The sequence below is a fragment of the Herpailurus yagouaroundi genome, unplaced genomic scaffold (genome assembly GCF_014898765.1).
Source record: "Herpailurus yagouaroundi ecotype Mexico unplaced genomic scaffold, PumYag 139, whole genome shotgun sequence".
In the NCBI taxonomy this organism is placed as follows: Eukaryota; Metazoa; Chordata; class Mammalia; order Carnivora; family Felidae; genus Herpailurus; species Herpailurus yagouaroundi.
The window spans coordinates 69,581,050-69,594,130 of record NW_024412394.1 but is presented as its reverse complement, the minus strand read 5'-3'; the positions used below and the strand labels follow the sequence as shown (position 1 = coordinate 69,594,130).

At 41.5% G+C, this 13,081-nt stretch overlaps 1 protein-coding gene across 7 annotated transcripts in view; it reads left to right on the top strand.

Annotated features, from left to right (window-relative positions):
• FYN (FYN proto-oncogene, Src family tyrosine kinase) overlaps positions 1–13,081 on the top strand; it is a 216,791-nt gene that overhangs the window by 74,206 nt on the left and 129,504 nt on the right. The window contains exon 1 of one of the 7 annotated variants that reach the window (XM_040474403.1): positions 4,809–5,000. The exons of the other annotated variants lie outside the window; for them this stretch is intronic. The gene's annotated coding sequence lies outside the window, so the exon portion shown is untranslated. Of the gene's footprint in view, positions 1–4,808; positions 5,001–13,081 lie in introns of those variants that run through there. 7 annotated transcript variants of the gene reach the window in all.

Below are 13,081 nucleotides of genomic sequence, written 5' to 3'. Positions count from 1 at the left end.
AGCTTTATGGTAACAGGAGATGTAGATGTTCCCCAAAGCCTGACTTTACCCTGTTTTTGTTTTTGTTTTTGCTTTCGTTTCTGAATCCTTAAGCTTGGCCTTCTTGTATTTTCAGGACCACAGTGCCTTTTCCTGGCTTTTCAACACATGGAATGAGGGGCCCCTGGGTGGCTCAGTTGGTTAAGTGGCTGACTCATGATTTTGGCTCAGGTCATGATCTCATGGTCCATGAGTTCGAGCCCTGCACCAGGCTCTGTGCTGATGGTGCAGAGCCTGCTTGGGATTCTCTCTCCCTCTCTCTCTGTCTCTCTCTCTCTCTCTGTCTCTCTGTCTCTCTCTCTCTCTCTCTCTCTCTGCCCTTCCCCTGTTTGTGCTTGCTCGCTGGCGCTCTCTCTCTCTGTCTCAAAAATAAATCTAAACACGTGGGAATGAAATGTACTTTTTAAGTTTATTTGGTTTACTTTAGCAGCTTTTGATGTAAACTGAGGATATGAGGATAAGAATACTTCAGTGAACCAGTAGCTGTGTCCACACTGTCTTATCCTCTCAGCAAATTAGCACATGGGAAACTATTTAGAGGGGAGAAGGTCATTTTATGGGAAAGAAGATGCTTTCCCTCTTCTCAATTCATGTGGTTTGCTCCATTCCTGACATGGCGGATATTTGCAACGTTTTCTTGGAAAGCAAAATGTCCCACATGAATGTTGCATGGCTTCTTTGGGAAGCTGAAATTCCACATGCTCCTTCGCAGATTATTTTTTCAGATAATTCCACAGATTGCACTGTTTGCTGCAGAAGTGAAATTATCCACAGCACATTGTTGTTTTGTTATCTCAGGAGTGATAATGTTCAAGGTGAACCAGCTAGAGCCTTAGGCAGACACACCTGTTCATTCAGGTTCTTCCATAGCCATTTACCTCTGTGGCCTCCACCTCCCATCCCCACGCCGGCCGAAAACATTGTGAAGTGGGTTACTTTCCTCCCTGATGTCAACAAGAATCGTGCTTGACCATTTGTTGATGGGAGAATAGGAAACTAAAAAGCTGAAGACTGATGAGACTGGCCAGGAGCTGGTCAGCTTTGTAAACTGTGGTCCTCAGTTCAGGGTGGCTTGAGGATAAGAAAGGCTCTTGGACATTTATTAATGTTACTTGTTGACTTCAAAAAATGATCCACAGGGTGAAAGAAACCTCATGTCCAGAGTCAAGGCACAAAAGCAGCATCATCTGGAAAAGGAATTTTTTTAATGAAGCCCAAATATTTAAAGTGATTGATGAATACTTTTGAAACAGCCAAATTAATGTGTACCCCTGAAAGTTACCTGATTTAGAAAATCTGAAAAACTGTGAATTAACCCAGAACAGTGCTCAGAGGATGAAACGGGAGTGTGTCCTTGGAACTCCCAGTGGCCTCCGAAGGTCAGTGGGAACTTGCCTTTTTGAGGCAGATGGTGGATCCGGAAAACAGTTCTCAAAGCGGATGGGGCTTTTTTCTGGAGAAAAGTGGGTAAACAGCTAGGCTCCTTAGTTGTCATTTTCCTTACTTAGAGGAACTTCAGCTGGATTCTGGTCATCTTCTCCCAAAATTTTACAGTTTCTTAGCCAAGAAAAACATGTGTGGTTGAGAAATCTAGGAGTTTTACCCAGTTTCTTCAAAACCCACTCTGCATTGATTTTGGCAGATAGCCACTGGTTAAGCATTGCATTGGTAAGTTAACTTGGCACGCACAGTAATGTCTGGAAGGCTAAGTTGGTATCTGATACTTTGTTCTCTTCACTTGCAATTTTTGTAACGGGTTCATGTTCTTCTAGTATGATCTGGACCACTGGAAGAGACCCCCTCAGTGTTCTGATAATTTGCAGCGTGAATGAGGCCATTTCCCAGATACGTCTAAGTGGCTGGTATGAAAGTGCTGTTGGATTTTGGTATTCATTTCCCTAGCCATCAAGTTTCTCTCCGTATAAATATTCAGTTAGACGACACATGATAAGCACTTCTGAATTGTTTTCCTGTATTCCATACAGGCAGCTGTTAACAGGAAAAATGGGGAGCTCCCTTGAAAGGCTGTGTAACCCTGCATATAATGCACACAATGTGTGGACCCCTGCCTCGGTTATGGCGGGAGTGGTTTACAATGGAATGCTTAGATGCAAAACCCTTTAAATCCAAAGTGCTCCCAAAACTACCAAGGTGACCGCTGAGCTAAACAAGCAAGGTGCTGCCCTGTTGCTGCCAGAGCCTGGATGTTAACACCAGACTTGCTGAGGCTAAGAGCAGATGCCCCTTGCATCTGTCACTGGTCTTTGATGCTGTGGTGTCTTATTTGTTGGCAGTGGTGTTCTCAGTATCAGTGAAGCATTAGGATAAAATGTAAGGAGGTGTAAGGTGATTTAAGTATGGAACAGCGAACACTGTCACACTGAAGACATTCTTGGATTAAAATTTTAATCTGTTCTCTTCCTAAAAGATGGAATTCAGGCATTTGCAATTTATACTTGACTCTGCCTTAGCCCTCATGGCACCTCACCCCATCCTCACAGGGTACCAGTCATCGGCATTTGGTTTCCCATGAGAAGGTGTGAGAAGAGGCCTGCAGGCCTGGGCAAGAGAGGGTTAAATCCGAAGCTAGGTTTCCAGAAATTCAAGGCAGAGCTCTGTGTCACTGCAAACCAACCTATTCATTAGGAATCCTGCTGCATCATCCCTGGAACTTAAATTCCCATTTCCATCTTGGTGGGTATTTTTGGAAGTCAATGAATAGTATTAACTTATGCTCTGGAAAAAAAAAAAAAAAAAAGAATGATCCCGTGACAGATTTAAGAAGCACAGTTGCAGTCGTTCCCATTTTAGATTATAGTAAATTCCTTCTGTGTCAGGCTCGCTTCTTGTGAGTTTTCTCTTCCTCCATCATGCCCATCATCCCTTGGGTGAGTCGTGTCTGTCCCTACTGCTCCGCTCCCACACGCTGCGCCCTGACTTCTGCAGAGCCTCCAGCATGCCTCCAACCAGCCGGAGAGCCTTCTCTCTGCCACCTGCCACCCACTGCCGATCTTCTCCACCCTGTGGTGAAACCTGGGCCTTATTTTCAGCTCTTCTGGGGTAGTGTGTCATTACTTGGAAGAAAATTAGAAAGCATTTTACATTGCTTATTATAAATCATTAATTGAAGCCCCACCAAACCCAAGGAATTTATTCTCTCATTGATGTGTGCGTTACTCCCATTAACATTTATAAAACTGTTTAGAATCAAAGAACCAGCAGGAGCCCGTAACAGAGGATCCATTTTGATCCAGCTTTACAAAGTGACTCATACCCACAGGGCATCAACAAGCATTTTAAATATGATTGTTACAACTTCTTTTTAAGAAATAGAGCAATTACTGAACATGTCATCATAGCACGCTCAAGTCCTTTGGAATAAATGACAGTTGCCAGTTGTACAGCCTTGCCCCACCCAGGCTAGACGTTGCAAGCGTTGTCTGACGTAGGCAGTATCTGCGTTGGAGATATAACCTCTGGCTGCCGCTCCTGCATGCTCCCCTCCATCGGGGGAACGCTGGAGCCTTTGGGACTCAGCATAACAACACTGGACAAGGCCCCAGAGCAGCGGGAAGGGGAGAGAGAAGTAATAGAGGTTTCTTGCTTCACTTGAGCCCTTTGTGCCCTGCCCTACCTGTGTGGTTATCGACAGCTAACATCACTGAAATGAACAGTTGAGAAGTGATAGGATTTGGTCCAGATATTTCTAAAGCTGTTGAAACCCTCCGTTTACCAGTCCTTACTATGGTAGAAGAAACACAAAGAATCGGAAGATGTTGTAGAAACAACTGAAAATAGCCTTAACCTTTCACGTGAAATTCACACACTAGGTGTTAGAACTGTGCTTTCTCTCTCGCTGAATGTATTTGTACAGTGCTTATTTGTTCGTCTTAAAAGCCAAAAAGGAGAGCCTTCCAGTGTGCCCCATTTTTAGGTCTGTGTGTTTCACCCTCTGTCTTCTCTGCTCCTTCCCTACCTCTTCTTCTGCCTGTAATAGGGCATTAATTAGATGGACATTCTCATTGTTTGGAAAATGAGTTCAGTTTGGATGGGAGAGGAGAAGTATTTTCCTATTTATGTCTGATTCGGGCACCCGTTCAGTACCCTTTAGTCTTTCTTAGAAATTTCTGTTAAATTTTATAACACATAGATGAGCACTTGGTTAGCCTAAATGTTGCTCTTTTAAAAGTTAATTTTATTAGGTTTTGAAGTGCTGGCAATAATTGTATTATTTCCCTAAAGACCAGCAGTATCTCACCTAGTTCTGTCCTTGGAATGTCATCAAACCTTGTAAGAACTTTTTGAGTTTCCTCTGCTTTGGTCTGAGGTGGAGAAACAAGTTTTCATTTCTGTAATTGTTAATCTAAGATATTCGGAGGAAGAAAAATACAGAATATCCCTTTAATCACAGAACCTCATTTCTAACCCCCCTAAAAAAAAAAAAAAAAAGAATAAATACACAGTTTCCAAAGGAAGGAAGCAATGCTGGCTATTAACAGGTAGAACCCATCTGGCACTGAATAGAGAGAAACAAGCCCAGAATGCTTTTTATTTATTCTTCACCACAGCACTGGGAACTGGGTCAGGATTATCCTTGTTTTACAAATGAGGCGGCTGGCGCTGGGGAGGCCAGGCCAGCCTTTCTCAAGGCCACAGATCCCGGCCCAGAAGAGGTGGGAGGATTGAGGGCAGGCCTGCACAATTACTGCCCAGCCCTGCCTGCTGCTGGATCTTGCTAGAGTCGGGGTGTGTAGGCTCAGTGTCAGCCCGATGGGTCACTTGTTCCCAGAGACTCAACTTGACCTTCCAGTACCTAACAGGGTGCTTAGAGCATGACAGGCACTCAATAAATGCTTGTTGAATGAAAGTATTGTCAAAGCCAAGTAATTCATTATAATTCATCATCACATCCTTGTGACTACCCTGGCCACTGCCAAATCTGTTTTGAAACCTCTTTGCAGGTGAGTAAAAAATATTTTTTTCTTTCTTTCTTTCTTTCTTTTTTTCTTTTTTTTTTTTTCTTTTTTAATAACATTACCAGAATTTGCCATCTGTGCCACTGTGGCCAAAGGCCTTCGGTGGCCAAGACCATCAGCAAGTCAGAGATGTGCAAATGAAGATACTATATGCAAACTTTCTCTTTGACTTAAGCTTATTTCTAATGATTCTTTTTTCCTGACTTTAAAATTGAACTCACTGTAGAAAATTGGGTGAGCTGTAAAGAAGAAAGTTAAAACATCTCTTAATCACACTGTATTGAGAAAACAATGTTAAGCCGGTATTTTTTCCCCTCTTTTGTTTCGAGGATGTGCATCATACATACATTTACATGGTTTTGATCCTGAATTTAATATTAAATTGTGATCATTTTCTCATTAAATAACAACTATAGAGTTTTACATTGTACATATAGACATAATTTACTTAAACATTCACCATCCTATTTCTATGGAATTAAATTTCCTCACATTTGATATTACAAATAACATGTATTGAATGTTCCAGCATCTGAATATTTGCTTACCTCCTTGATTATTTCATAATGAAAAAAATCAACAGACTTAAAAACATAAAGTTGTTGTGCATGTAAAATCCTAAATAAAATTAAAGACAAACCACAAGAAAAATATTTGCCGCTAATATATTTACATTCTTCACACTCCGTGCTCTGGTTTCCTTTCACTCAGCGTTATTTTCTCTCACATTCTCGTGACCAGGCTTTCAGTCTAATTTCTTGACCATTGTACTGGTATCTCATTTGGTTTAGCTTACCTTCTTCCAGTTTGATATTTAATTCTTTGCTCACATGCTTAATACCACGTGACAGTATCTATCCTGCACTGGGACTACCCACGGACTGTCTGAACGTTGTCATTACATCCGCCTTGAAAGTCCCTGAGTAACCTGTGTACATCTCTCTTGAAAACAACTTAAAGGGGTGCCTGGGTGGCTCAGTTGGTTGAGCATCTGAATTTGGCTCAGGTCATGATCTCACGGCTCGTGAGTTCGAGCCCCACATCGGGCTCTGTGCTGACAGCTCGGAGCCTGGAGCCTGCTTCCGATTCTGTGTCTCCCTCTCTCTCTCTGCCCCTAACCCCCTCGCATTCTGTCTCTGTCTCTCTCAAGAATAAATAAACATTAAAAAAAAAATTTAAAAAAAGAAAACAACTTAAAAACAAGTAAATAAATTCAAACTGCTGTGCACTATGTCAAGCACTAAAGGGGACATTTTAAAATATGACATAGCCCCTGCCATTGAAACATTTCCAGTCGGCTTGGAGACTCAGCATGCCCACATGATAAGTAAACCTGGTGGACACAAGAGATATTGAATACAATTACCAGAAATTTCTATGTAGTAAACCATACCCACCTTCCTTTGTTTTCTACCATTTCTTCAGTTTCATTGGCCTACACCTTTAACACACCTGAATCTCAACTCCTCGTGACCCTGCACATGGGGTGATTTCAGCCACTGTGCTGTGGTTGTATTTTTAAAGTTTTATCCAAACGTTCACCATGATGGCAAGAATTCTGTTTTGTTCATTATTGTATCCCTACCCCTCAGAACAGGGCCTGGCAGGCAATATGTGTTCAGTTGGCATTTATTGGACATATGAACAGAAAGTATGCATCTTTTTTCTTCAAGCAGAGATTATTGGCAAACATATATTAGGTTGACAATAAGTATGGTTGGGCCAAAGGAGAGGTTGGGGTGGGCAAGAGTTCTAGCTTAAATGTCAGATCAATGGGAGTTCAAATCCTGGGTCTGCAATTTACCAGCTTTGTAACCTTGGGCAAGTTAATTAATTTTTTCCACACTTCCTTAGCTGAAAAGCACAGATTAACAGAACCTACTCTGTGGGTGGTTAATAAGGATGAAGTGGGGTCATTTATGTAAAGCATGGCACAGTACCTGGCACATAGGAAGTGTTTGGTAAGTGCCAGCTATGATTATTTACAAATGTTTTCCCTTCCTTTTGATCCTTAATGTCGTCACACTGCAACCTGTTCTCAGGGACATGGAAGTACAAACTGATTCATGATGAGGAGTAATACATCATAAACTTTGGAGTCAGGCCTGGCTGTGTAAGTCACTTAACTTCCCTGCACTTAAGTTGGTCAGCTGGAGACATACAGCTTAAGCCATGCAGAGGGCCACTGTGAGAATGAAATGAAATAATGTACACAGAGTGCCTGTCATGTGCCCAGTAAGGGCTCTTCCCCCTTTTTTGTCTTGGCTCAGTTAGAGCATCCCTCTGTGATTTTGTACCAAGCGTGTATATGTCTCTCCAGTGTAGTGCTTGTCAATTTATTTTTGACCTAACACACAGAATATACTACATTTTTACATCACAGCCATATCACATGCATATGTGATTGAAAAAAAGCTTTTTCTCACCAAATAATACTATGTATGACCCCTATATTGGGTGGCCTAGGCTGCCACACAGACTGAGTGGCTCAAACAACAAAAATGTAGTTTCTCACAGCCTGGAAGTCCAAGATCAAGGTGTTGGCAAGCTTGATTCCCTCTCTCCTTGGCTTGCAGGTGGCCATCTTTGCCCTTTGTCCCTCACATGGGACATCTGCTCTTCTGTGCATGTCTTAATCTCCTCTTATAAGGACACTGGTCATATTGGATTAGAGCCCACCCTGAGACCTCATTTTACCTTAATTGCCTCTTTAAAGGCCCTGTCTCTAAACACAGTTACATTCTGAGGTGTTGCGGGTTAGAACTTCAACACATGAAATGGCAAGGGGGAAATAATTCAGTCCCTAACAGTGCCCTCGATATTTTTCTTTTATTTTATCAAAGAAATGCTAGGCACAACCAAACTGAGTAGGTTTTTGCAGCCCATTATGCTGATTACCAGACCGCAGGTTGAAAAAGGCCCTGCTCTAGTGGGTTGTGTGGGTTTAGTAGGTTAGTGTGAAATTGGCACCAGCATTAGGACTTGCATTTGACTGACTGCAGAGACAGCTTCAGAAGCTCAAAACAGAGAGTGAGATCAGAGGGCACAGCCTTCCACAAATACATAACAGTTACCTGAGCTTAGGACTTGGCAAATCTCTGTAAATAGCCAAATGGTAAGTAGTTTGGGCCTTGTGGGCCATATAGTCTTTGTCAGACAACTCTGTTGTATCATGACAGCAGCCAGACACGATAGGTACACTAGTGGGTATGGCTGTGTTCCAATACAACTCCATTTATAAGCACTGAAATTTGAATTTCTTATAATTTTCACATGTCATGAAATATTCTTTTCATTTTTTCCCTAAGAACTTAAAAATGTAAAAACCATTCTTAGTTCATGGGTTGTGTAAAAGTGGGCAGCGGGCCAGATGTGGCCCACAGGATATAGTTTGCCTATCCCTTCCCTGGCTGATAAAGCCAAGTCATTTAGCTAAGAGGCTGTCAAGGAATTTGGCCTGGATGGTTTTCTTCAGTCCATGTAAGTGCTGGAAAATCTCTGTGGTTACTCATGATAAAAGATATATATCTAAAAAGCAAGGGTTTTGTTTGTTTGTTTGTCTGTTTTTTTTTAACCAGAGGGATCTCTATCTGGGGATGTGGAAACATTCTTAAAGTGCCCACAAAGTCATTGTCAGGCAGCAAAATTAGGAATAGAATAAGCACAGAAAGTCTGCACAAAAACAACAGAGCTTGAATCTAAAAGGAGTCTCCTTTGTGAAGTTGCTATTGAGGGAAATGTAGTGGCCAGAGAAAAGCCCAGGTTTCTTCAAGATGGTTGGAGGATAACAGCTCCAGGGCCCTGGTCCCCATGCTTTCCTCTCAGGGTGAGAGTGAGTGAGGTTTCCTTCCTTCATAGGAGCCGCACATCCTCCAGAGTCTTCTCATGCGGTTTCTTTCCCCACTCAACATGTAGGCCATGGTGGGTGTGGCCATCTTTCACTTCCTGTGGGACTGCCTACAGCCTCAGGATGCCATGTAAGTGCCCAAATAAATCTCCCTACCGGAGGATCCGAGAGAACAAAGCTGTCTGAGAAAGCCAAAAGTCTGACCATATGGTTTTTTTGCTCCAAGGGATTTATTTCAGTGGTAGCTAGAGCAGTTGTACAGAGCGTGTGTCGAATGACGATGAGCTCTCCTCTCACCAGGCACTGACCAGAAGGGGGAGAGGGCCTAGCAGAAGATGGGGGGTGAGCTGCCCCCAGGACTAGGCGACAGAATTCTCTCTCCAACCGTATGATGCTGCTGCTCTGAGGTAGGTCAAGACTCTACCTGATGACCATGGACATTGCACAGTGGGAATCTGAAGAGCCATAGAAATTGGCAAAGACTGGAGTGGTGTCCGGGGAGTTATTTTCAGTATTTTAGATGGTCAGGGGGAAATTATACATTTATCCACAACCAGGTTGCGAAGGCAGACTTCAACTGCTGTGGCTTCCATTGGCAGGAATGAGCTAATCTCACGTGGTGACTCTGGAAGGGAAATACTGAGTGCCACAGAAAGAAAACACCTTTATCCCCAAGACTTTCTCGTTTAGGGATTCTTCAGATGGTAAACCAGAACCAGGACCCAGAAAATTGTTTTTTTAATTGACATGAAAAAATTGGTCTTAATATCTAAATTTTTGCTTTAAGAAATCAGATAAAATTAAAATGATTTGTATTATTTTATTTTGGAAACTGTTTGCTTCATTCAATCCCGAGATACGACAATACAAGAGCTTTGGCATGAGAGTCATCTTAAGTGAATAAAAAACACAATTTAATGAAATGGCATTTTTGAAGCTTTTAGCAGAGCAAATTTTTAAATTATCTTGCTTAAATTAGATTGCTGTGCTGTCTTCTTTCAGTACTTATAAGAGCCCTGTTTTGTTTCTGGTTTCACTGCATTAACCACCAAGATTTTTTTTTAATTGATGTATAACATTCACACAGAAAAGTACAGAAATTAAGTGCACCGATAACTGACTTTTCATGAAGCGAACATTCCTGTGCAAACAGCAGCCAGATGGAGAAAGAATGTCCCCCAAATACCTAAAGCCCCTTACACCCCTTCCCAGTCCCTAACCACACCCACTCCAAACGTAACTGGTAGCATTATTTCTAACAACATTTCAATATTATTTCTAACAACATTTCAAACAAATTTTGTTTGATTTTGTTTATTTTGTTATTTTACTTTGTGTAAATAAAATTGTGCTATGTAATCTTGTGTCCCCCTTAACATTGTATTTGGAAGATTTCTCCATGTTGTTATGAGTCTGTTCATTCTCATTGCTGCGTAATATTGTATAACTATACCAAAATTTATTTAACCCTTCTTCTATTATACATGGGCTTTTATGTTGTTTCCAGTGCAGGGCTATTACAAAGAATACTGCTAAGAACACTCTTCTACATGTCAATGGGTGAGCATGTGTAACATTTGTGTAGGATAGATTCCTTGATGGAGAGACCTTGAGTTATAGGATATGAGTGTGTTCAGCTTTCAGATACTGCGAGTTTGCCAGTGTCTTTATCAATATACACTCTCATCAGTATGTATGACAGTTCCATTTATTCCATATCCTCACAAATGTTTTTGTTGTTTTAGACAATGCATTGTGATTTTACTCTTCTTTGATGACCAGAGCAGCTTTTAATCTGTTTAATGGCCATTGGGATGTCCTTTTTTGTGAAATTTCTTCTCAAGTATTTGCCTGTTTATTAGGTTGTCTACCTTTTCCTTATGGATTTACAGGAGTTCTTTGCTGGATTTAACATCGCAGTTAACTTCCACTGTGTGCATGCCTTTTGATTCTGATGTCATTTGACAAAGTCATACTTAATATAGTCCAAATTATCATATTTTTCCTTTACGGTTAGCATTTTCTTGTGTTCTGTTCTTTAAAAATCTTTACTTCTCGCAAAGTGTGAAGCTATTCTGTTTTCTTCTTAAAGTATTATTTTACCTTTCACATTTGGTTCTACCATCCATGTGGAGTTCATTTTTGCATGGTATAAAGTAGAGGTTAAGAATAATTCTTTTCAGGGGCACCTGGGCGGCTCAGTCAGTTAAGTGCCTGACTCTTAATTTCGGCACAGGTCTTGATCTCACAGTTTCATGAGTTTGAGCCCCACAGCAGGCACTGCACTGCCAGCAGCTTGAGATTCTACCCCTCTCTCTCTGCCTTCCGCCACCCTCTCTATCTCAAAGTAAATAAAACTTTTTAAAAAACAGAATTTTTTTCAGAACATCTAGATGGCACAGTCAGTTGAGCATCCAACTCGTGATTTCAGCGCAGGTCATGATCCCAGAGTCACAGGATCGCACCCCACATCAGGCTCCACACTCGGCGCTGGAGCAAACAACAAACATTATTGTTTCAGAAGTTCTGGAGGCTAGAAGTTAAAAATCAAGGGGTGGCTAGGGCCGTGCTCCCTCTGAAGGCTCTAGCGAAGAATCTGTCTTAGCTCCTTGGCACTCCTTGGCTTGCAGCTGCATTGATCTGATCTCTGCCTCCATTCCCACATGGCCCCGTTCCCCTCATGTCACCCTGTGTCTAAATTTCCTTCTTATAAGGACACCGGTCATATTGGATTTAGGACCCACCCTAATCCACTCTGACCTCATTTCAATGAATTATATCTACAGAGATCCTATTTCCAAGGAAGGTCACCTTCTGAAGTACTGAGGGGGTTAGGACTTCATTGTATCTTTCTGAGGCACAACCCACAATATCCAGTGAACCCACCACTTACTGAACTTCAGCATCATCTTTGTCATAATTTGGATGACTCTTTGTATAGGTCTATTTTGGGACCTTCTTTTTTCTTCTATTGGCCTATTTATCCTAAACAAATGCCACACTGTCTTAATTACTATTATTTTATAATGAATTTTGAAACTGATAGAGTAAGTTTTCCAGCCTTGTTGTTCTTCTTCAACATTATCTTGGCTTGTGGCTCTTTGCATTTCCATATATGTTTTTGAATCAACTTGTCAATTTCCACCTGGGAAAAAAAAAAACATCTTTTTTTTTTTTTTTTAATTGAAATGCATTGAAGATTCAGTATGGGGAGGGGACTGACTTAAAAACAGACTTCCAGTTCATTTACATGCATAACCCTCTATTATTTAGGTCTTTAAGTTCTCTCAGTGTTTTGTGTTGGATTTATTCCTAGTTATTTGATTTTTTTTTTTGACGGAGATTTGTTTTGAATAAATAAGAAGCAGAGGAAGAGAAGACAAGCATCTGCTGGGTTTCTACTTTCACTTCACACTATCCAGGAATTTTCCCGAATTTACCAAGCATAGCAGGGCTAAGGTTTAGGTTGAGGTGTCACTGACTCCAAATATCACCTAGACAAATAAATTAGCTACTGCTTCAAAAATGCAGTTTTTTATGAGAGGTGAAATCCTCATAATGTTGGGTCCTGGGTGTGGGTAAAATAGGTCCTTGGTAGAGAAAAGGTAGAGGTGTTTCCTTACCCATGTTGCCGCATGGCAAACCTGTGCTGGGGCTAGAAGAGACGGACACAAGAGGCTGGATGGGAGTTGGGGACTAGATTTGCGATTTTCGGTGTTCTTAGAACATTAGGGTTCCATGGAAGTGCCAAGTGGGCCAGAAGGATGGCCCAGGTGGTAGCATTTTGAGTCCTTTTACCCTTGAACCAAGACTGTCTGTTCTACTTTCATCTAATATATTGGCATTCGGTATCAACCTTGAAAATGTGTGCACGTGTATGAATTCAGAAGGTTCTTGTACTAAAAACATAGTACTAAAACTACTGGACTAGATATTCTTCAACATTTCATTCATCCTTAAGATTCTGGGATTATAATATTGTAGCCAGCCTACACTCCAAGGGCTCTACACACATCATTATTAATCTTGAACTTGGCAGAATTGTGATACTGTGTGCATTTCACGGACCTTCCCAGGAGCCACTGCACAGTATCTGTTTGGAAGGTCTCAGGAGTAGTAATCAGGCAGAGCTCAGGGACCTGTCCAGCAGCTGTGCCTGCATCATAAGTTGTTCAGACTCTGGACAGCAGATCCCTAGAAACAGCTTCATTTATAAGGG